Source organism: Stomoxys calcitrans, chromosome 4 (genome assembly GCF_963082655.1).
Source record: "Stomoxys calcitrans chromosome 4, idStoCalc2.1, whole genome shotgun sequence".
Classification (NCBI taxonomy): Eukaryota; Metazoa; Arthropoda; class Insecta; order Diptera; family Muscidae; genus Stomoxys; species Stomoxys calcitrans.
In genome coordinates this window covers 76,950,084-76,976,528 of record NC_081555.1, presented here as the reverse complement: position 1 = coordinate 76,976,528, position 26,445 = coordinate 76,950,084, and the positions used below count along the sequence as shown (strand labels likewise).

General features: G+C 38.7%; 1 long non-coding RNA gene across 1 annotated transcript; it reads left to right on the top strand.

Moving 5' to 3' along the window:
- LOC106087464 (uncharacterized) lies at positions 1-26,211 on the top strand. The gene is made up of 3 exons (XR_001221281.2): positions 1-207; positions 25,808-25,935; positions 26,043-26,211. It is a non-coding gene; the product is annotated as an uncharacterized LOC106087464 (long non-coding RNA).
- The last annotated feature ends 234 nt before the right edge of the window (positions 26,212-26,445 follow it).

Below are 26,445 nucleotides of genomic sequence, written 5' to 3'. Positions count from 1 at the left end.
TCAAATTTAAACAAACGTTTTCGTACTTATTGCGACGAATAGAAACGCAATTATGCAGCATCGATAATGATGACAAAGTGAGGAGTGTTGGTTAGGGAGAGTAGCAAAATAATCAGTATACCGAGAAGTGGTTGATGTCTGGTGCCACAGCAACACAAATATCAAGAGGAGAAACATCAACAACTACAGCAACATTACTCTCATCCTGTGAGTATAAGCAGATATGTATGCAAAACTAATTGTATAACACTATTAAAAGACAAGCACTAACGCAAGTTATGCAAACTCATAATGTTCAATAGCCTGATAAAGTTTGAACCGATTATTCGGGTTATTTTTCAAAGCAGATATTTACTAACATGTAATTTCTCAGTATAAACGATGAAAATATTTTTTTTAAACTCAACAAGTAAAAAGGCGTTAGGTTCGGCGGGGCCGAACTTTCACCACCCAGTTAAATTTCAGTTAAATCGGATTATAAATGCGCCTTTTTTTGGGGCCAAGACTTTAAATCGAGATATCGGTCTATATGGCAGCTTTATGCAAATCTTGATCGAACTAGACCAAATTGTAGAAATAAGTGGACGGGCTTAACTTAACTCTCTGTCCCAAATTTCGCCAACATCGGACAATAAATGCGCCTTTTATGGGCCCAAAGCGTTAAATTGAGAGATCGGTCTATATGGCAGCTATATCCAAATCTGGTCCGATTTGAGTGAAATTAAAGAAGGATATCGAAGGGCCTAACACAACTCACTGTCCCAAATTTCGGCGACCTCGGACAATAAATGCGCTTTTTATTGCCCCAAAACCTACAACCGAGAGATCGGTCTATATGGCAGCTATATCCAAATCTGAACCGATCTGTGCTATATTGCAGTAGTATATCAAGGGCTTAATATAACTCACAATCCCAAATTTCGGCGACATCGGACAATAAATGCGCCTTTTATGGGCCTAAGACCCTAAATCGGAGGATAGGTCTATATGACAGCTTTATCCAAATCTGGACCGATCTGGGCCAAATTGATAAAAAGAATCTGTGCGAAGTTCAATATCTCCATTTTTAGAGACTGTAGCGTGATTTCAACAGACAGACGGACGGACATGTCTAGATCGTCTTAGATTTTTACGCTGATCAAGAATATGTATACTTCGTAGGGTCGGAAAAGGATATTCCTTCGTTGGTGGGTATAAAAAGAATAGAAGCAAAATTCTAGCGTTGTGGAGTATGGTATATGATATCTAAACCTACACTTTATGTGTACATTTGTCAGTATCATAACGACACCCTCCACCACTGTGTTCGGAAGCATTTGGTGCTGTCTTAAAAAAAACAGTATGGAAAAGCTCAAGTCAGGCGGAGACGACGATATAATACGCTACACCTACCCTACAATTATAAATACTGGCAATATATATACGTATGTGAGAGTTATATCTAAAGCTGCACTGGTGCTATATTCAAATCTGAACCGATTTTGATGAAATCTTGCAGATATGTTAAGATCAGTAACAAAACAGTCCGTACCAAATTTTGTGCAGATCAGTTGAAAATTTTAGCCAATATGGCCATTTAAGTGCTAATCGGGCCATACATATATATGGAAGCTGAATCCAAATCTGGACCAATTTTGGCCAAAATACCGTTTATCCTTGGGCCAAAAATGTGGCATGTGCAAAATTTCGTAATGATTGGACAATAAATACGGCATATACTTTGATTGCAAGAATACATGGATTCACAGACGGACATGGCAAAATCGAATCAGAAAGTGATTCTGAGTCGATCGGTATACTTATCAATGGGTCTAGCTCTTCTCCTTCTTAGCGTCCGTCTGTTGAAATCACGATAACAGTCGAACGCGTAAAGCTAGCAGCTTGAATTTTGCACAGATACTAAATAATGATGTAGGTCGTTGGGGATTGTAAATGTGCCATGTCGGCTCAGATTTATATATAGCTCACATATAAACTGATTTCCCGATTTTATTTCTTGAGGCCCTGGAAGCCGCAATTTTTGTCCGCTTTGGCTAAAAATTTGCATGTAGTGTTCCGTTAAGACTTGCAACAACTATGTCAAGTAAGGTCCGAATCGGTCTATAACCTGATATAGCTCCCATATGATTCCTTTCAAGCCTCAATTTTCATCCGATTTGGCTAAAACTTTGCATGCGATAATCTTTGTACGATTCCTAGAAGCTTTCATTTTTGCTTGTTTGACAGAAGTTTCGTATGTAGAATAAATATGCGGAATCCATGGTGATGGGTTCCAAAGATTCTGCCTGGCCGAACTTTTACTTGTTGCTCTACTAATGTGCACATGATTGGCATGGCTTTTTATATCTAAACTCAAAGAAAAAAGGTTATGAAAAATATACATTCAGTGGAAAATAAAAATCCGCTGAGCCCACATTAACATATGTGTTCTATATTTATACCCTCCACGATATGATATACTAATATATATACTAATTTCGTCATTCTGTTTGTAACACCTCAAAATATGCGTCTAAGACCTCATATTTATATATAATAAGTAAAAGAGTGCTAAGTTCGGCTGGGCCGAATCCTTTATACCCTCCACTATGGATCGCATTTATCGAACTCTTGCCACGGTATCTCTTTTTAGGCAAACAAAGGATAAAAGAAAAGAATTGCTATTTTATTGGAACAAAATCAAGTTATAGTTCATTTCGAACCATAATTGAACTGAATATTGGAGACAATAGTAGTCATTGTGAAAAATTTCAGCCAAACCTAGTAAGAATTGCGCACTTTAGGGGCTGACGAAGTAGAATAGGGAGATCGGTTTATACGGGAGCTGCTTTAGGCTATGAACCGATTCATGCAATTTTCGACACGTATGTTTAAAGCCATTAGGGAAGCCGCTGTACACAATTTCAGCTAAATCGGATAATAATTGCGCCCTCTAGTGGCTCAAGATGTCAAGACCCCAGAACTGTTTATATGGAAGCTATATCAGCTTATGAACCGATTTGAAGTTCTTAGCACAGTTGTTGAAAGTCACAACAAAACACCTCATGCAAAATTTCAGCTAAATCGGATGACAATTGCGTCCTCTAGAGGCTGAAGAAGTCAAAACCCCAGATCGGTTTATATGGCAGCTATATTAGGTTATGGACCGATTTGAACCATTCTTAATACAGTTGTTGAAAGTCATAATAAAACACTTCATGCTAAATTTCAACCAAATCGGATAAGAATTCTGCCCTCGGCTCAAGAAGTCAAGATCCCAGATCGTTTTATATGGCAGCTATATCAAAACGTGGACCGATATAGGCCTATTTACAATCCCAACCGACCTACACTTATAAGAAGTATTTGTGCAAAATTTCAAGCGGCTAGCTTCACTCCTTCGAAAGTTAGCGTGCTATCGACAGACAGACGGACGGACGGACATGGGTAGTTCGACTTAAAATGTCATGACGATCAAGAATATATATACTTAATGGGGTCTTAGACGAATATTTCGAGGAGTTACAAACAGAATGACAAAATTAGTATACCCCCATCCTATAGTGGAGGGTATAAAAATTAATTTGTGTTTGTTTGTATGTTTGTTTGTTTGTGTGTTTGTAAATTTGTTTGTTCCGTATAGACTCAAAAACGGCTAAACCGATTTCTTTTAAATTTGCACAGATTGTGGGGAGTGGTCCGGAAGGGACAATGGGTTATATATTGCGTTGCCCAAAAAGAAATTGCGGATTTTTTAAAAGAAAGTAAATGCATTTTTAAAAAAATTTAGAGTGAACTTTAATCAAATATACTTTTTTGACACTTTTTTTCTAAAGCAAGCTAAAAGGAACAGCTGATAACTGACAGAAGAAAGAATGCAATTACAGAGTCACAAGCTGTGAAAAAATTTGTCAACGCCGACTATATGAAAAATCCGCAATTACTTTTTGGGCAACCCAACAATTTTTTTTATATCCCAAAAGTACCAGCCAAAAATAAAAGTGGACCGATTGGGACAATATGGGATTTAAATAAAAGGTATTCAAGATTAGAGTACAAATTCGATATTAAAAGGTAAAGGTAGAGTAGATTACGAATATGGTCGGGAAGGAGCAACAGGCTATATAAGTTTTTGATATCGCAAGGGGGGCGGACCCTCCTACTTACCCCAAAAGTACCACCCAAAACTAAAAGTGGACCGATTGGGACAATATGGGACTTAAATGAAAGGTATTCGAGAGTAGAGTACGATTTCCATATTAACAAGTAAAAGCGTGCTAAGTTCGGCCGGGCCGAATCTTATATACCCTCCACCATGGATCGCATTTGTCGAGTTCTTTTCCCGGCATCTCGTTTTAGGCAAAAAAAGATATAAGAAAAGAGTTGCTCTGCTATTAAAACGATATCAAGATATGGTCCGGTTCGGACCATATATATGTTGAAGACCTGTGTAAAATTTCAGCCAATTCGTATAAGAATTGCGCCCATTGGGGCTCACGAAGTAAAATAGAGAGAACGATTTATATGGGATCTGTATCGGGCTATAGACCGATTCACACCATAATAAACACGTTTGTTGATGGTCATGAGAGGATCCATCGTACAAAATTTCAGGCATATCGGATAATAATTGCGACCTCTAGGGGTCAAGAAGTCAAGATCCCAGATCGGTTTATATGGCAGCTATATCAGGTTATGAACCGATTTGAACCTTATTTGACACAGTTGTTGAAAGTAAAAATAAAATAATACGTCATGCAAAACTTCAGCCAAATCGGATAGGAATTGCGCCCTCTAGAAGTTCAAGAAGTCAAATCCCCAGATTTGTTTATATGACAGCTATATCAGGTTATGGACCGATTTCAACCATACTTGGCACAGTTGTTGTATATCATAACGAAATACTTCATGCAAAAATTCATTCAAATCGGATAAGAATTGTGCCCTGTAGAGGCTCAAGAAGTCAAGACCCCAGATCGGTTTATATGTTAGCTATATCAGGTTATGGACCGATTTAAACCATACTAGGCACAGTTGTTGGGTATCATAACAAAACACGTCGTGCGAAATTCCATTCCAATCGGATAACAATTGCGCCCTCTAGAGGGTCAAGATGTCAAGACCCAAGATCGGTTTATATGGCAGCTATATCAGGTTATGGACCGATTTGAACCATACTTGGCACTGTTATTGGATATAATAACAAAACACGTCGTGCAAAATTTCATTTCAATCGGATAAGAATTGCGCACTCTAGAGGCTCAAGAAGTCAAGACCCAAGATCGGTATATGGCAGCTATATCAGGTTATGGACCGATTTGAACTATACTTGGTACAGTTGTTGGATATCATAACAAAATACGTCGTGCAAAATTTCATTCTGATCGGATAAGAATTGCGCACGCTAGAGGCTCAAGAAGTCAAGACCCAAGATCGGTTTATATGGCAGCTATATCAGGTTATGGACCGATTTGAACTATACTTGGTACAGTTGTTGGATATCATAGCAAAACACGTCATGCAAAATTTCATCCCAATCGGATAAGAATTGCGTACTCTAGAGGCTCAAGAAATCAAGACCCAAGATCGGTTTATATGGCAGCTATATCAAAACATGGACCGATATGGCCCATTTACAATACCAACCGACCTACACTAATAAGAAGTATTTGTGCAAAATTTCAAGCGGCTAGCTTTACTCCTTCGGAAGTTAGCGTGCTTTCGACAGACAGACGGACGGACGGACGGACGGACGGACGGACGGACGGACGGACAGACGGACGGACATGGATAGATCGACATAAAATGTCACGACGATCAAGAAGTAAAATAGAGAGAACGAATATTTCGAGTAGTTACAAACAGAATGACGAAATTAGTATACCCCCCATCTTATGGTGGAGGGTATAAAAATTGAGTCCAAATAATTGGGGGGCCGCCTCGACCCCAAAAACCCCAAATTGTTTTATTGGACGGTAATGACAATATGGGGCTCGAATGAAAGGTGTTCGCGACTAGATTACGAATATGGTCAAGAAGGAGGAATAGGCTATGTAATTTGTTGATGTTGGAAGGGGGAGGACCCTTCCCAGTTACCACAAAAACGCCACCCAAAATTTAAAGTTTACCAATAGGGACAATATGGGTATCAAATGAAAGATATTGGAGAGTAGAAAACGAATGTGGTATAAAAACTTGGGTTCATGTACCCAAGGGGAAGCCCAAACCGAAAACTGCTCCAAATAGACATAATGGACGTATATATCAATATAGGACTCAAATGAAAAGTATTCGGGAGGTCCAAGTAATTGATAGTCGCCCCATCCCCGTTAAGCTCCCCAAATAGGAATACTACTAAATCATTGCTTGATGAAACTCAAATGATAGGCATTTGAGAGCAGATTGTGTCCAAGAACCTAGGTGGAGTTTTACCTCCAAAAATCGCCCCCAATAGGTTATTTGACCTATTAAAACAATAGGGAATTAAGTGATAGGTTTTGAGTTGTGGCGCACAACCCTCATATATATGCATTCCACCAAACGGCTGTATACACCAATCATGACAATATGAGGTTAAATTAAAGGTATAAGGTTGTATACTGCGAATTTGATATCATTATTCTGCTCATATATCTAGCGGACCACCTCATCCCAAAACAGTCGATCAATTATAATGACCTAATGGGACACTGTGTGATTTAATTAATGTGTAGGCCGCCATAGCCCCGAAATTATAACATTCAGCGTGAAAGCAGGAGTTGCAAACCTTAACGATAAGGTTGCAACCATTTTTAGCTCACCGATAGACGAGACCAAACGACGTGTTTCTGGGCAACACTTTTTTATCAAGAGTTTTACATGGTAAGAACTATCGCCACCGCACCAAATATATAGACTGGCAAATTAGTGTTTTACCACAGAAAATCGTTTAATATGGCAATTTTTATTATTTTAAAAACAATGAAAAAGGCGTTAAGTTCGGCCGGGCCCAACTTTGGATACCCACCACCTCGGGTATATACGAAAACTACTTTCATCAAAATTCGTCGAAAATTTCATACCTTATGACCCACAGCAGTTATATCGAAATATGTCCTGTATGATTTGGACCAAATACTAATAAGTACAGGTCATTGTTCAATTGTACATAACAAAATAGTGATCTATTCATTAGCTATACCCAAAAATAAACCGATCTAAACCATATACGACACGGATGTCGAAAATCCTAACATAAGTCACTGTGTCAAATTTCAGTGAAATCGGATTATAAATGCGCATTTTATGGGGCCAAGACTTTAAATCGAGATATCGGTCTACATGGCAGCTATATCCAAATCTGGACCGATTTGAGCCAAGTTGCAGAAAAATGTCGAAGAGAACACAAAGCATTGTCCCAAATTTCGGCGAAATCGGACAATAAATGCGCCTTTTATGGGCCCATAAACGAGAGATCAATCCATATGGCAGCTATATTCAAATCTGGGCCGAATTGAAGAAGGATATCGAATAGCCTAACCAAACTCACTGTCTCAAATTTCAGCGACATCGGACAATAAATGCGCCTTTTATGGACCCGAAAAATAACATCGAGATATCGGTGTATATGGCTGCTATATCCAAATCTGGACCGATCTGTGCGATATTGCAGAAGCATGTCTGGGGGCTTGACTTAACTCACTGTCCCAAATTTCGGAGACATCGGACTATAAATGCGCCTTTCAAGGGCCCAAAACCTTAAATCGGGAAATCGGTCAATATGGCAGCTATATCCAAATCTGAACCGATCAGGTCCTAAATTTCAGCAAAATCGGATTATAAATGTGGCTTTATGGGCCTAAGACCCTTAATCGGCGGATCGGTCTATATGGGGGATATATCAAGATATAGTCCGATATAGCCCATCTTCGAACTTAACCTGCTAATGGACTAAAAAAAAATCTGTGCAAAGTTTCAGCTCAATATCTCTATTTTTAAAGACTGTAGCGTGATTTCAACAGACAGACGAAAAGACGGACGGACGGATTTTTACGCTGATCAAGAATATATATACTTTATAGGGTCGGAAATGGATATTTCGATATGTTACAAAGGGATAACAAAATAAATATACCCTCATCCTTCTGTGGTGGGTATAAAAAAAGACTAAGTGATGACTATTTAATTGATAATCATATGGTATGGTGGTTGTCTATGAAAGACTATTCATAGACAACCACCGTACCATATGATCCACTCTAAGCGAGTAGCACAAACATTTAAACAATAAAACCCCTCAAATCGGACATATTTACCGACCATGGCAATATGGAAGACCATGGCAATTAAATGAAAGGTCTTTGGAAATAAAACACGAAATTGACTTTCACCTTTGGGACCAAGTCTCAGGGGGTCCACCTAAAGAAGGACTTTTAGTCACCATTGTAATGTGGTATTTAAATAAGCGGTACTTGAGTGTAGAAAAATCCATATGTAAAATGAAATACATTTTCAACTACAATTACGCAGAAATGTTCAAATTTAGAGTACTCCTCTCCAACATAGCATACTCGGGCGCAGCATCGCGGGCCGGGCTCAGCCAGTCTTATATATAAGAATCAATTTGTGTTTGTTTGTAGGTTTGTTTGTTTGTTTGTTTGTATGTTTGTGTGTTCCTTATAGACTCATAAATGGCTGAACCGATTTTCTTGAAATTTTCACAGATGGTGCATAATGACCCCGTGGTGAAAATAGGGTACTAAATTTTTTGATATCTGAAGGGAGGGGGGGGGGGGACCCTCCCCATTACCCTAATTTTCAGAACGCCAGATCTCGGAGATGGGTGGTGCGATTTAAGCGAAATTTTGTGTGCTCTTATATAGTATCCTAAAAATAAAAATTTGGTATCCAAATGGGATACCTAGGGGGCCGCCCACCCCAAAAACCCACCCAACATATATTTAGAACAATCACGACAATATGGGGCTCAAATAAAGGGTATTTAAGATAAGAAAACGTATCTGACATCCAATTGTCGGACCAATTGCTAGGGGGGCCACCCCAAGCCTCAACACACCCCTAAATCGGACATATTTACCGACCATGGCAATATGGGACTCAAATGGAAGGTATTTGCAAGTAGAATACGAGTCTGATACCCAAATGTGGGACCCCATTTCTGGGGGAACACCCTCCACCCCAGGACGTATTTGCTCACCAAGACTATTTGGGCCTTAAAGAGAGTGGAACTAAATATCGTTTTAAATGAAAGGTATTAGGAGGTAGAGCAAGAATTGATACCCATTTTCGGGACCAATTTTCTGGGGGTCTACCCCTTTACCAAAATACACCACAAACACCAATTTTTAGTAACCATATGTGACGCAATATGGGGCTCAATTAAAGGTATTTGGGAGTAGAGAACGAATTTGATATCCAAATGTAGGACCACGTATTTAGGGCATCACCCCTTTCCCAAGAAATATGTAAATTGTATTTGGGAGAAGAGCACGATGCTGATATTTTTTCAGGGCCAAGCATCTCTGGGACCACCTCTCCCCCGAAAACACCACTAAATCAGACATCATGAGAATATCGGGCTGAAATGATGTATTTTAAGAATGGAGTACACCTTACATCCAAACTTAAATTAGTAGACTAATAAAGGCACTTATATTGTTAAACTGTCGGTCAAGTTTGCTTGGTATTTCACTAAAAGATCTTTAATTGTCAGAAATAAATATTCCAAGGAAACTTTTGTCCCATATCATGTAAAAGAAGGCGCAGCGGAGCGGGCCCGGGTCAGCTAGTAATGTATATATATTCTTGATGGTCATGACATTTTAAGTCGATGTCCATGTCCGTCCGTCTGCCTGTCTATCTTTCGAAGGTGTAAAGCTAGGCGATTAAAGTTTTGCACAAACGCTTTTTATTAGTGTAGGTCAGTTGGGATTGTGAATGGGTCAAATCAGTCCATGTTTTAATATATTGGGTTGCACAAAAAGTAATTGCTGATTTTTCATATAGTCGGCGTTGACAAATTTTAAGCATTAATCGAATTGGATCGTCATGTAACTGAGCGTGAGATAGAAGAGAAGTTAAATATACCTATCACATAAAAAGTCTTGGACTGGTGGAAAAGCTTATTATTTGGGTACCACATGTATTGAAAGAAATTCATTTAACAAACCGAATCAACGCTTGTGCACCTTATGCACCTATATGCACCTTAAACGCAATGAATTCGATCCGTTTTTAAAACGAATCATAACTGGAGATGAAAAATGGATTATTTACAACAACGTTAGTCGAAAACGATAATAGTCCAAGCATGGTGAACCAGCTCAAACCACTTCAAAGGCTGATATCCACCAAAAGAAGGTTATGCTGTCTGTTTGGTGGGATTGGAAGGGTGTGGTATATTTTGAGCTGCTTCCAAGGAACCAAACGATTAATTCGGATGTTTACTGTCAACAGTTGGACAAATTGAATACAGCCATCAAGGAGAAGCGACCAGAATTGGTCAATCGTAAAGGTGTCATATTCCACCAGGACAACGCTAGACCGCACACATCTTTGGTCACTCGCCAAAACCTGAGTGAGCTTGGCTGGGAACTTTTGATACATCCACCATATAGCCCTGACCTTGCACCATCAGACTACCATTTATTTCGATCTTTGCAATACTCCTTAAATAGTAAAACTTTGGGCAATGATGAGGCTATAAAATCGAACTTGGTTCAGTTTTTTGCAGATAAAGGCCAGAAGTTCTATGAGCGTGGAATACTAAATTTACCAGGAAGATGGCAAAAGGTTATCGAACAAAATGGCAATTATATATTTGATTAAAGTTCATTCTAAGCTTTAATAAAAATGCATTTACTTTCTTTTAAAATATCCCCAATTACTTTTTGGGCAACCCAATAGTTGCCATATAAACAGAACGGGATCTAGACTTCTTGAGCCGCTAGAGGGCGCAATTCTCATCCGATTTGGCTGAAATTTTGTACAACGGCGAGCTTCAACAGGCGTGTCCTATATGGTCTGAATCTCCCGTTTTTGCTTCTTGAGCGCCTACAAGGCGCAATTCTCATCCGAATGGACTGAAATATTACATAATGACTTCTACAACGTTAAGCGTTCAATTCATTTATGGTCCGAATCGAATAGAATATCATAACAATAGCATAACAGTTCTTATTCATTATTCTTTGTTTGCCTAAAAAGAGATACCGCGCAAAGAACTCGACAAATGCTATTCATGGTGGTGGGTATATAAGGTTCGGCCCGGCCGAACTTAGCACGCTCTTACTTGTTTCTTCTAACATCCCTTTCATAATTAAGCAGCAGTCATTTTCAGCAAACAACAGACTTTTCAGCAGTAAGCCTGCCTCTCTGGAATTGCAGTTCTACTGCTGTAATAGCAAAACTACTGCTACTATAGCAGCAGTCAGTGTTTGCTCTCCCGAAGGTCCATGGTCGCTAAGAAACATTTCACAAAGTTTTTCTCTTTTGAAAACTAACGTTTGCCCAAAGATCCGAACGTCCAATTAACCATTTTGCAATATCTCTGATATTACAAAAAACAAATACATACATATATGTATATACAGGCATTGCATCAAACTCAAGCGCAAGTAAATGCAACATACTGTAGATTCAGAACGCACTCATGTTTCGTGTTATGAAACTCTAGCAAATACTACTAACAAAAACACAATTAACTACATGCAATATGTTTGCCATCCACTAGCAAAGCAAAATATGTATTCCATTTCCATTGCAAGCAATTTTAAGAGAAAAAGAGAAAAGTCGTTTTGAACTAACACAATTTCAAGTGGAACATTTCATATCCAATTAACACCGGCAGGTATAGTGGGACTGCAAACGCCAATATGATAGCTACTGACTATTTAGAAAGTAGAAAACGAATTATGATAACAAAATTTCGAAAAATTATATAGGAAATATCGATTCTTGTCTAATTGTTCTGTTGACAATTTTACTCACATTTGCAAAATTTAAAGAAATTAAAAGTTTGTATGTGGGCTTGTTATTCTATAAAAATTAAATTTTAGAATTAAGCCTGGAGAAGTCATTACAACAATAAACAAGTAAAAGCGTGCTGAGTTCGGCTTGGCTGATCTTGGGAACCCACCACCATAGATTCTGCTAAATATGTATACAATCTAAATTAAGTTGATTAGCATATTTTTATACCCTCCACCATAAGATGGGGGGTATACTAATTTCGTCATTCTGTTTGTAACTATTCGAAATATTCGTCTGAGACCCCATAAAGTATATATATTCTTGATCGTCGTGACATTTTATGTCGATCTATCCATGTCCGTCCGTCTGTCCGTCCGTCCGTCCGTCCGTCCGTCCGTCTGTCTGTCGAAAGCACGCTAACTTCCGAAGGAGTAAAGCTAGCCGCTTGAAATTTTGCACAAATACTTCTTATTAGTGTAGGTCGGTTGGTATTGTAAATGGGCCATATCGGTCCATGTTTTGATATAGCTGCCATATAAACCGATCTTGGGTCTTGACTTCTTGAGCCTCTAGAGTACGCAATTCTTATCCGATTGGGAAGAAATTTTGCATGACGTGTTTTGCTATGATATCCAACAACTGTACCAAGTATAGTTCAAATCGGTCCATAACCTGATATAGCTGCCATATAAACCGATCTTGGGTCTTGAGTTCTTCAGCCTCTAGCGTGCGCAATTCTTATCCGATCAGAATGAAATTTTGCACGACGTATTTTGTTATGATATCCAACAACTGTGCCAAGTATGGTTCAAATCGGTCCATAACCTGATATAGCTGCCATATACCGATCTTGGGTCTTGACTTCTTGAGCCTCTAGAGTGCGCAATTCTTATCCGATTGAAATGAAATTTTGCACGACGTGTTTTGTTATTATATCCAACAGCTGTGCCAAGTATGGTTCAAATCGGCCCATAACCTGATATAGCTGCCATATAAACCGATCTTGGGTCTTGACTTCTTGACCCTCTAGAGGGCGCAATTGTTATCCGATTGGAATGGAATTTCGCACGACGTGTTTTGTTATGATACCCAACAACTGTGCCAAGTATGGTTTAAATCGGTCCATAACCTGATATAGCTGCCATATAAACCGATCTTGGGTCTTGACTTCTTGAGCCTCTAGAGGGCACAATTCTTATCCGATTTGAATGAATTTTTGCATGAAGTATTTCGTTATGATATACAACAACTGTGCCAAGTATGGTTGAAATCGGTCCATAACCTGATATAGCTGTCATATAAACAAATCTGGGGATTTGACTTCTTGAGCTTCTAGAGGGCGCAATTCCTATCCGATTTGGCTGAAGTTTTGCATGACGTATTATTTTATTTTTACTTTCAACAACTGTGTCAAATAAGGTTCAAATCGGTTCATAACCTGATATAGCTGCCATATAAACCGATCTGGGATCTTGACTTCTTGACCCCTATAGGTCGCAATTATTATCCGATATGCCTGAAATTTTGTACGATGGATCCTCTCATGACCATCAACAAACGTGTTTATTATGGTCTGAATCGGTCTATAGCCCGATTCAGATCCCATATAAATCGTTCTCTCTATTTTACTTCGTGAGCCCCAATGGGCGCAATTCTTATACGAATTGGCTGAAATTTTACACAGGTCTTCAACATATATATGGTCCGAACCGGACCATATCTTGATATCGTTTTAATAGCAGAGCAACTCTTTTCTTATATCCTTTTTTGCCTAAGACGAGATGCCGGGAAAAGAACTCGACAAATGCGATCCATGGTGGAGGGTATATAAGATTCGGCCCGGCCGAACTTAGCACGCTTTTACTTGTTTTTTTTATTCTACATACCAAACTTTTGTCAAGCCGGCAAAAGTTAAAGCTTCTAGGAACCGAACAAGGATGATCGAGAGACCGGTTTACATGGGAGCTATATCAGGTTATAGACTGATTTTGACCGTATTAAGCAGAGTTGTTGGAAGTCGTAACAGAACACCGCATGCAAAATTGCGGTTTGTTAGGACTCAAGAAGCCAATCGGGAGATCGGTTTATATGGGAGCTATATCAGGTTATAAACCGATTCGGCCGTACTTCGCACAGTTATTCAAAGTCATTACAAAACACTGCATGCAGATTTTCAGCCAAATCGGAAAAAAATGCGACTTCCAAGGCCTCAAGAAGTGAAATCGGGAGATCGGAGCTGTATCTATATCTGAAATGGCTAAAGATGGGTTTCTACCGGGTAAACACCCAACACTTGGGTATTTATTTAGGTATTTATAATTTGCAGATATCTTGTGAATAAAAACATTTTCCAAACAATTTTTGATGATTTCGTATTCTTTGTATATAAACCTGACCTTCTGATCTCGTAAAATCAGATTTTAGTTACATATAGCAGCTATATAGACCGATCTCCAGGCGTAAAATCTTAAGGCAATAAATAGGTAATTTTCCATCTGATTTCGATATAAATTGGCACAGTGAGTTCTAGTAGAGCCCTACCCACTTCAGTGAAATGTGGTTAAGATCGGACTATATTTGGATATAGCTGCCCTATAGACCGATCGCCTGATCTCCCGTTGTAGGGTATTAAGGCCATAAAAGATCAATTATTCCCCGCATACTATGTGTAAAATTTCAGCCAAATCAAACAATAATTGCGGTTTCCAAAGACCCAAGATGTCAAATCGAGAGAAAAGTTTATATGGGAGCTATACCAGGTAAAATATCGATTTGCACAAAATTATAGGTTATTGACCGATTTAGACCCTAGGTATGCTAAGGTTCGGTTTAAGTGACAGTCTGCCATCAGGTTCACTTACACGTTTTCTCTCACGATGATACCACAGGAACAAGATAAGGAAGATGTCTTCTAGTTTCCACCGTTGAACCGCTTTTAGAAGCTCACCAACTTGTTCACAGCCGCTAAATCAGACAAGTTTTCAAAGAAATGAGAACGTAAAGTGGAACTTCTTCTCACCGCCAGTGCGGATCGTACATACAGCAGATGTTCAATAGTCTTTTCTTCTTCGACGTGCACACAGCTTCTGCTAAAGTCAGTACTGGTAACATTCAGTCTATCAGCATGTTTTCCGACCAGATAGTGAACTATCACGACGGATACTATGACTGAGGCGTCTGTTCTAGCCATCTAAAACAAAGCGGTTGACATATTCAAGTCTAGATAGTTTGTAACCATCCATATAGTAGTCTTTGTAACTTTAATTACTAGGGATATTGTAGTTCCAATGGGTTCTATCAGGAATAGTGGTACAGTACCTTCTATAAAAAACCGGCTCAGGTAGTGTGTAATTTACAATGCTTGGAACATCGCCATTGACTCATGGATAACACAGTGTCCGTAGCTGCCACTGGGAAAGCTCACTTAGCCTCACTGCAGTGGCTGCAGCAATTTGACTACCTACAATATCCGGAGATAAATTTAAGTATTAAATTCAGTGCATCAGATGGCGTAGTCCTCAGTGCGGCTGTTATGTACAAACAAACCATCTTTGAATCCGTCTGAGTAATGAACATTAGATTTGCTTTTAAAGAGCCATTTACCAGACCACTACACGATATAGCATAGGTCTAAGAACGGGGGTATATACCCAGTGCATGACACGTGGTTTAACTTTTGTGCCCTTTCTTGTCCTTTCCAAAAAGTTAGATTTGTAGTTCAATTTCATGTCCAGCTGAACACCCAAGTATTTTGCGTTTTCAGTAATTGAAACGTTCTCTCCTCCCAAGGATACAGGTACATATATTGTTAATGGCTATATTCCAGAGTAAAGGAGACAGTACACCTACTTGAGGTGTTCCTCTGCTGACTCGTCTTTATAGATCTACAGATTCCAAGCGTGCTGTAATGAAGATTTTATTTTGGAAATTATTCATAAATTTTCTTACGGCAGTGTTGCCGAGAAACTCCTGCTCCTTCGTGATTAAAGTCGTTTTTACATTATTCAAAGCAACCTTCAATGCCAAGAAATGTTACCATTATTTATTTCCTGACAGCGGGAGAACCCTCTATATATACCATACATGACACGATTGTAGGAAGTTGTAAAAGAACTATATGGAAAAATTTCAGCCAATTCGAAAAATAATTACGGGTTCTAAGTGCTTTAGAAATTAGGTCGAAGAACCACTTTATAAAAGCTATATTAAAATCTAAGCCGATATGGCTCATTTCAAGCCATATCGTGATTTCCATGGACGGATGGACGGACTGATGGATGTACATGGCTTGATCGACGTAGAATATAGAATATATGTACTCCTATTCTATAGGGTCTCAGATCAATATTTCGAAGAGTTACAAACGGAATGACTAGAATATAACACCCCCAACCTTTGGTGGTGGGTATAAAAATGCTCGTACGTACAAGCAGAGCCGACATTAATTAGTCGTCAAAATTAAAATTTGCTTAAATTTTAAATGTAGAATTTCTTCCAAAATACATTCAAAAATTTGAGAAGTTCGGTTGATGAATGCGCTTGCAAAGGTCCGAAAAGTAACAAGTAAAAGCGTGCTAAGTTCGGCCGGGCCGAATCTTATATACCCTCCACCATGGGTCGCATTTGTCGAGTTCTTTTCCCGGCATATCTTCTTAGGCAAAAAAGGATAAATGAAAAGATTTGCTCTGCTATTAGAGCAATATCAAGATAGGGTCCGGTTTGGGCCACAATTAAATTATTGTATATGTTGGAGACCTGTGCAAAATTTCAGCCAATTCGAATAAGAATTGCGCCCTTTGGGGGCTCAAGAAGTAAAATAGAGAGATCGATTAATATGGGAGCTGTATCGGGCTATAGACCCATTCAGAACATAATAAACACGTATGTTGATGGTCAAGAGAGGATCCGTCGCACAAAATTTCAGGCAAATCGGATAATAATTGCGACCTCTAGAGGCTCAAGAAGTCGAGATCCCAGATCGGTTTATATGACAGTTACATCAGGTTTTGAACCGATTTGAACCGTACGTGGCACACTTGTTGGATATGATAACAAAATACTTCGTGCAAAAATTTAATCAAATCCGATATTAATTGCGCACTCTAGAGGCTCAACAAGTCAAGACACAAGATCGGTTTATATGGCGGCTATATCAGGTTATGGACTGATTTGAACCATACTTGGCACAGTTGTTTGATATCACAGCAAAACACGTCGTGCAAAATTTCATTCCAATCGGATAAGAATTGCGCACTCTAGAGGCTCAAGAAGTCAAAATCATCAGATCGGTTTATATGGCAGCTATATCAGGTTATGAATCGATTTAAACCTTATTTGACACAGTTGTTGAAAGTAAGAATAAAATACGTCATTCAAAACTTCAGCCAAATCGGATAAGAATTGCGCCCTCTAGAAGCTCAAAAAGTCTAGTCCCCAGATCTGTTTATATGGCAGCTATATCAGGTTATGGACCAATTTGAACCATACTTGGCACAGTTGTTGGATATCATAACAAAACATGTCGTGCAAAATTTCATTCCAATCGGATAAGAATTGCGCACTCTAGAGGCTCAAGAAGTCAAGACCCAAGATTGGTTTATATGGGAGCTATATCAGGTTATGAACCGATTTCACCCATACTTGGCACATAACGAAACTCATCATACAAAATATCAGGCAAATCGGATAAGAATTGCGTCCTATAGTGGCTTAAAAGGTCAAGATTCAAGATCGGTTTATATGGCAGCTATATCAGGTAATGGACCGATTTGAACCATACTTGGCACAGTTGTTGGAAGTCATGACGAAACACGTCGTGCAAGATTTCGGCCAATCGGATAGGAATTGCTCATTTTTGAGGCTCAAGAAATCAAGATTCAAAATCGGTTTATATGGCAGCTATATCAAAATATGGACCGAAATGCCCATTTACAATCCTGATAAGAAGTATTTGTGCAACATTTTAAGCGGCTAACTTTACTCCTTTGAAAGTTAGCGTGCTTTCTACAGGCGGACGAACAGAATGACGTACATGTCTAGATTGACCTTTAATGTCATGGCGATCACCACAGTCGAGCAAGCTGCTCAATGTACTAGCTGCTCTTTCCTGAGTCAAAACAAACAAGTAAAAACATGTGTTAAGTTCGGCCGTGCTGAACTTTGGATACCCACCACCATGGATAAATTAACCATCCTCTTTTGTAACAACTACACTACCATATCCATTGTGATATGTAAATCGGGGCTGGTCTGGATCATATTTGATTGAGGTGCCGAGAACTCTTATACAAGTAACAGTTCCAGAGAAATCGGAAAAAAATCCGCTTTTTATGGGTTTAAGGCCCTAAATTGGAAGATCGGTCTATATGGCAGCTATATCTGATTAAATACTGATCTGGACCATGTGCTGATCGCATGACGGGAGGCTTAATGCAAGTCACTGTGTAAAATTTCAGCGAAATTGGGAAATAATTGCGGCTTTTATGGGCTTATGACCCTAAATCGGCAGATGGGTCTATATGACAGCTATATCTTAATATAGTCCGATTTAGCCCATTCAAGAACTTAACCTGCTTATGGAAAAAGTACGAGTCTGTGCAAAATTTCAGCTCAATATCTCAATTATTAAGGACTGTAGCGTGATTACAAATGAAGGACACACGGACGGACAGACACACGAATATCGTTAAGTCGTCTTAGAATTTTACGACGATCAGAAATATATACATTGTAGGGTCGGAAATGGATATTTCGATGTGTTGCAAACGGAATGACCAAATGAATATACCCCCTATCCTATGGTGAGGGTATAAAAGGCAAGAAATGTTGTGTGTGAGAATGTATCTGTGTTAAAGTTACAAGCACACAATTGCAATTATTTGCAAGACCAAGAGCCTGCTTCGAATTTCTTGTATACGTACAAAGTAATGTGCAAGAGTTTGAGTATTTTCGCCAACTAATGATCAATATGCTTAAATACTCACTCTTTCATGAATAATCGTTTTTTGGTTTTACAACAAAAGAAATGTCATTTTACCGTAGGCGACGCTGCTAAAGGGTTTATAATAAAGGTAGGTACATTCAATAAGATTTGTTTATGGCTAACGATTAATATTTTGAAGCAAAATGTTCCTCGGTTACATAAAAAGAAAAACATTGTGATAGAAGTATTTTATTTGTCGATGCAATTCCATATCATTTTATTGGGTTGCCCAAAAAGTAATTGCGGATTTTTTAAAAGAAAGTAAATGCATTTTTAATAAAACTTAGAATGAACTTTAATCAAATATATTTTTTTTTACATTTTTTTTCTAAAGCAAGCTAAAAGTAACAGCTGATAACTGACAGAAGGAAGAATGCAATTACAGAGCCACAAGCTGTGAAAAACGCCGACTATATGACAAATCCGCAATTACTTTTTGGGCAACCCAATATTTTTTTGCATGTAGAGAATAAGACGTAAATTGAACTTGTATTAAAAACATTCGTATATTTTATTGGCTAAGCAGTAATCAAAAGTCAACAGCACATATTTACTGTTGGCTTTTGATTACTGCTTAAACAATCTCTAAGTTAAAGTTCGCAACACCATAATTCAAATCCTATTTAAAATTTATTTCTAAACAGTTAATTCATTACCTTGTTGAAAATTATCCCTTTTGTCGTAAATATAGAAATTAGTCGTAATTATTAGCTTGCCAGCATAGGCAATCAATCCGATCAAAAAATTGATTACTTTTCTGCCGTGACACAAAACCGGTAAAATATTTATGTAATTTAAATACAAAAACCTTAACTGTCACACCATAGATGAAATTTAATCAATTCATTGTTTTAATGAATGCATAAATCCGATTAGTGCTGATGATTGACATTCATTCATGAGTGATTGAATGATTGCGCCTTCCTAATCCAACACCCACAATCACACCCTACCTCACCTAAGTGGTTGGCCAATTCACTTGTCCGTTGAAAAATAACCGCCTGCCACTCATCGCTGGACATAGACATTTGTGCGTTTTGCATCGCCTAAATCGAACGATCTCTTTGGGCATGTAATTATTATGTCGCGTTGCAAATTCGAGCCGCATATTAAAATTGTATAATGTATGCCACGGAGTTTTGAGGGGTTAACAATTTACAAATTTATGAAGTTCCCGGGGTTTTGGATACATTTACATAAGTTCATCACAGTTACATCGTAGTCGAGTATGTATGTGGCGAGTGAGTGTGTGCGAATTTGTGCAAGTCTTTATAAGTATCATTGGATATGCCGGTATGTTTAGCTGTCCATGTGTTTGGTGGACTGGCCTATCTGTCTACGAATTTACTGATGATGTTTATTCATCATCAACATCCATATTATCATTCTATTGAAAACTATAATAAACATGCACACGTTGCAGTAATTATATATACGTACGTACGCAACATGCTCACAAATATAGGGTGGTCCAATTTTGGTAGAAAATAAAAAATAGCCGTTTTTAAAATAACGACTAAAGACGTCTAAAGTGATACTTTTGAAAGCTTCGAGCAGTGAAGTTTATAAACTCAATTACGAGATGTAGCTATAACGGCAACTATATCGGCTTCTCACTGCCCTGTACTATACTTGTATATGCCATATTAAATCGGAAGATCGTTTTAAATCAGATTATGGACCTGCCATCACCAAATTTTTACTTGCAAATTCTGTGTCAAAGTGCCATAATCTATACCATAGATGGGCAACAACTCACAACCGTACATGAATTCCTATGCCCGCGGATAAACAAACAGAAGCACGCGTATTGTGTAAGCAACTTCGTGTGGCTTTGTTCGCTCCACGCATTGCTGTCACCAATACAAACACAAAATAGTATTTTCCATTATGTTAGAGGAAGTTTTAGATCAAAGATGGGAAGCATACACATCCGCACATACATTCCTATGTCCACGGTCATAGGAAAAACGAATGGAATCGCACTGACAGTATGAAAAACTTCGTGTGGTTTCGTTCCGATGCCTCTATATCAAAACTATTTCATTTGGTTGATCTTTGATGATAATCACACACAGTTTGGCCTTTTCAACAGTGTTAGTGTGCTCATCACTGGTTTAGAATCTAAACGAATAACTACCTATAGGCATTGATTTGAATGTGTAGCAGTCTAGTATAAATATAAAAGGGTTTTTTGGTTTTTATACCCTCTTCCATAGCATGGGGTATATTAATTTCGTTATTCTGTTTGTAACTCCACGATAAATTCGTCTCAGATCCCATAAAGTATATATAATCTTGATCGTCATGACATTTTATGTCGATGTAGTCATGTCCATCCGTCCGACCGTCAGTCCGTCAGTCTGTCGAAAGCACGCTAACTTTCGAAGGAGTAAAGCTTGCCGCTTGAAATTTTGCACTAATACATCTTATTAGTGTAGGACTGTTGGGATTGTAAATGGGCCACATCGGTCCATGTTTTGATATAGCTGTCATATAAACCGATCTTGGATCTTGAATTCTTGAGCCTCTAGAGAGCGCAATTCCTATCCAATTGGCTGAAATTTTCCACGACGTGTTTCGTCATGACTTCCAACAACTATGCCAAGTATGGTTCAAATCGGTCCATAAGCTGCCATATAAACCGATGATATAGCTGCCATATAAACCGATCTTAAATCTTGACTTTTTGAGCCTCTAAAGGACACAATTCTTATACGATTTGGCTGAAATTTTGTATGATGAGTTTTGTTATGATTTCCAACAACTGTACCAAGTATGGGTGAAATCAGTTCATAGCCTGATATAGCTGTCATATAAACCGATCTGGGGTCTTGACGTGTTCGATATGACTATCAATAACTGTGTCAAGTATGGATCAAATCGACCCATAACCTGATATAGCTGTCATATACACCGATCTGGGATCTTGACTTCTTAAGCCTACTACTGCTCCCTGTAAAATGATATCCCCATGTTACTTTTTGAGTCCTTAAAGGGCGCAATTCTTATTCGATTTGGCAGAACTTCTATTATGGTCTCCAACATTCATTCCATTATGGTCCGACATTCATTCCATTATGGTCCGGACCATAACTTGAAATAGGTCCAATAGCATAGCAATTCTCTTCTATGAACCGATTTGAACCATACTTGGCACAGATGTTGGATATAATATCGAAACACGTCGTGCTAAATTTCATCCCAATCGGATAAGAATTGCGCACTCTAGAGGTTCAAGAAGTCAAAACCCAAGATCGGTTTATATGGCAGCTATATCAAAACATGGACCGATATGGCCCATTTACAATACCAACCGACCTACAGTAATAAGAAGTATTAGTGCAAAATTTCAGGCGGAAGTTACTCCTTCGACAGACAGACGGACGGCCGGACAGACGGACGGACATGGCTAGATCGACATAAAATGTCGCGACGATTAAGAATATATATACTTTATGGGGTCTCAGACGAATATTTCGAGTAGTTACAAACAGAATGACGAAATTAGTATAACCCCCATCCTATGGTGGAGGGTATAAAAGGTATTTGTGCAAAATTTAATTTCGAAAGTAAGAGTGCTTTTGACAGACAGACGGACGGACATGGCTAGATCCACCTAATATGCGACGACTATCATGAGTATATATATTGTATATACTTAATGGGGCCTTAGACGAATATTTTGAGGGTTTAGAAGCGGAATGACGAAATTAGTATACCCCCTTCCAATGGTGGAGGGTTAAAAACGCAATTAGTTGAAGTAACTGCAAAATAATCTAATGAGAATTTACTTAAAACGGATACTTATCTGCTGTTTCGAAAATTTATTTTCTGCAAAAAGCCATGGTTCCTAGTGGTTTTAATCATATTATCCAAAAATTTGATTTCCCACTTATAATGTCTAAAATGAAAACAAAAACATTACCAACTACAAAATAAATAAAGTATAATGAAAATTACGTTTTCAACTATAAGTTTTACCAGTTGCATCAAAAATTTTGAAAAAGGTTGCATGTTTTTTGCTAAATGTTTGGTAAGGTAAGGTTAATGTGGCAGTCTGCCATCAGACCCACTTTTCGTCCACTGCGATACCACAGGAACAGAAGAAGGAAGACGCCTTCTAGTTATTATCGTTGAACCATCCAGATCGCTTTGAAAAGCCCAATAACTTGCGTATGTTTACATCCGCTAAATCAGACAGGTTCTCAAAGAAATGAGAACCTAAAGTGAAACCCCTTCTGCCTGCCAGTGGGGGAAACACCCTCAGAAGGTGATCTATAGTCTCTTCTTCTTCGATGTCTTCACAGCTTCTATAAAAGTCGTTACTGACAACCTTCAGTCTGTCAGCTTGTTTTCCGATTAGACAGTGACCTGTCATGACGCACACAATGACTAAGACGTCTGTTCTAGCCAATGAAAGCAAAGCAGTAGACATCTTCAAGTCTAGATTAGTCCACATAGTTCTGGAATGCTCACAGATCCCTCATTATGATCATCTATCATTCGTTGTCCTTTGGCCTGATCCCGAAAACTTAGATTACATGTCGCTAGAAGCAAACCCACAGATTCAAGTATCCCTGGAATGAGTAGGGTAGGTCCTAGTCTCTCAAGCTTAACCGATTTACAATTCCCTGGGATGTCTCTGTGACCCGGCACCCAGAACAGGTGAATTTTGAATTGTTCAGCCATGCCATTAAGAGATCTGCGACAGTTGAGGGTGATTTTGAGGTTGAGGTTTTGTGTTCAGAAATACATTCTCCAGGAATTTATTGGCTGTCTGAGAAAGTATTTATGCCAATCGTCTTGATGGCATTATATTTTAACCATTCCACTACTTCCTTAATTGCAAGGATCACCGCTTGATAAACACTGCAGTGGTCGTGTAACCTTTTCGATATGACCAGTTCTAGATCTTTAGAGTACACTCCAAAGCCCACCTGGTTGTCTAGTTTGGAACCATTAGTATAGAAGTCTATGTAACTCCCATTACCAGGGATATCATAGTCCCAATCGGTTCTATCAGTAGTAGTTGTACACTACTTTTCATCAAAAAGCGGCTCAGGTAGGGTGTAATCCACACAGCTTAGAACATCGGACATTGTATCAAGGATAACACAGTATTTGTAGCTGCAACATGACTAATGGGAAAGCTCCCTTAGCCTCTCAGTAATGGTGGCAGCAATTTGTCTAGCCAAAATATCTAGAGGCAAAAGATGTAGCTTTAAATTCTGTTCATCACATGGTGTCATCCTTAGTGCTGCTGTGATGCACAAACAAGCCGCCCTTTAGGTCCGGTTGACTATTAAAACTAGGTGGACTTTTACAGCGTCGTCCACCAGACCACAACACCATATAGCATTGTAGATCTGACAACTGTAGTATATACCGAAAGCTTGACGCGCGGTCTAAATCACCAACTATTGTCAGTGGCTCTCTTGAAGGTGCATAGGGCAAAAGTTGACTTTCTTGCCGTTTCCAAAATGTTGGATTTGAAGCTCAATTTCCTGTCCAGCAAAACACCCAGGTATTTTATGTTTTCTGTAAATGGAACATTTTCCCCTCCTAAGGAGACAGGTGCCACAGTTGGTTACTTGTAGCTCCTGCAAAAAAGAACTACTTCTGTCTTGCACGGATTCACGCCTAGACCACCTTCGGTAGCCCACCTTGCTGTTGCACGTAGAAATTCCTGAACTTCTTGTATATAGCTAAGAGGGCTGGGAAACTTCACACGAACCGCAACTGTCACATCATTAGAGACAATAAAATATTATTAGTGTCTATAATCCAAAGTAGAGGAGACAGTACACCTGCTTGAGGTTTTCCTCTGCTGACCCATCTTTTTAGATCCACAGATCCCAAGACTGCCTGACTGCATCCTTTAGTACTTAAGTTAAGTTACGTTATTAATAGACTTTCCTACGGTAGAGTTGATGCCTAGAAACTCCAAATCCGTCATAATTGATGTCGCTTTTACATTATCGAAATCGCCTTCAGTGTCAAGAAATGGTCCCAATATTCCTTGACAGCGGGAGAACCCTCTATGTAGCCGAGTAGGTCGTGAAGGGCTGTTTCTGTGAATGTGATTTTCTCTATGCATGCTGCCGAGACAGATGATCACCAGGGATCTTTGCCCTAAGGTATGTTTCTGTCAACCTCTCAAAAGTCTTCAGCATAAAGGATGACAGAGTAATAGGACGAAAATCTTTCGCCTTCGTGTGGTAAGGTTTTCCTACTTTCGGAATGAAAATGACCTTCGTATCCCTCAATCCCGCAGGTATATATGACATCTCTCCCTAAGTCAGGGAACCGGTCTATCAGACACAGCTTGTAATTCAACCGGTGGTACATAATCTGGGCCTGGCGACTTAAAGGAGTCGAGACTTTTTATCGCCCAAAGAATTTTCGACTCAGACACAATTTCACATATCACCTCCAACGAATGCAGAGTTTCTCGAGAGTTTGGAGAGTTTCTCGATAAATTTCCATTTCCTTTTCTCAATGGGATAGACTTGCAGAAATTGTGCCGAAATGTATTCGAATCCGCCTTTCTTCTGTTTAGCCGAGGAATCACTTTTGCGGTACTTTTCCAAAGACTGAAACTAATATAACGATGAACAGAGAAGCTGTGGTCTTTCAACACTTCCCAGTCGAATATTCTTGCGCTTATATCTTCCGATACAAAGGTAATATCTAGTACCTTCTGCCTGTTCCTGGTAGTAAAGGTTGGTTTATAGCCTTTATTACAAATCGCCAGATTGCAGCTTACAACATATTAGATAAGCAGCTCTAACCTTTCGTTGACATCCGAACTTTTCCATATCTGGCGATGCGCACTAGCATCACTTCCTACTATGAGGCTCTTTTTCTCTGCAGAAGCGGTTTCAACAAGCAACTTAAGGTTTGAAGGCGGTATCTCCGAATCATGTGCCATATAAATGGAAGCCAGCCAGTAATGAGACTTATTTATTTCAAGGCTGTCTTCAGTGTTTAGATCCTTTTAGGTAAGTTCTAACTAAATTGTTATAATTATGTTGTATTTACTTTAACTAACTGTTTTTTTTTTTTTTTCATTTCATCAAACATGCTATGCGCAAATCAAAACTACAAGTAACGATGGCTTTTTGCAGCAAACGTATATCCAAAATGGCTAGAGGGATGGCAAAAACGAACATTTTAAAATTAATAATACTTTTGAACCACAACTTATTCCTCAATATAAAAGCTTTGATTAAAGTATTCATGGGAACTAGATTTTATACTACCTTAAGCAAATTAAATCCCAGTTTTATATATTCTTCATATTTATGATACGTAGAATTTAGTTTTCGTAAAAAGAGAATAATTTTTAAGAAGTATGGGATTATTTCCAAATTAGTATATAATAAATTAAGTGTTTTCATATGACAAATTTGTATGAAAGTGGCATTAGAACGCACGATAATGTTCCTTATAATTATGTTCAAAACATCCTTAATTTGAGTTCAGATATCCAAACTTCTGGAAAATTTCAA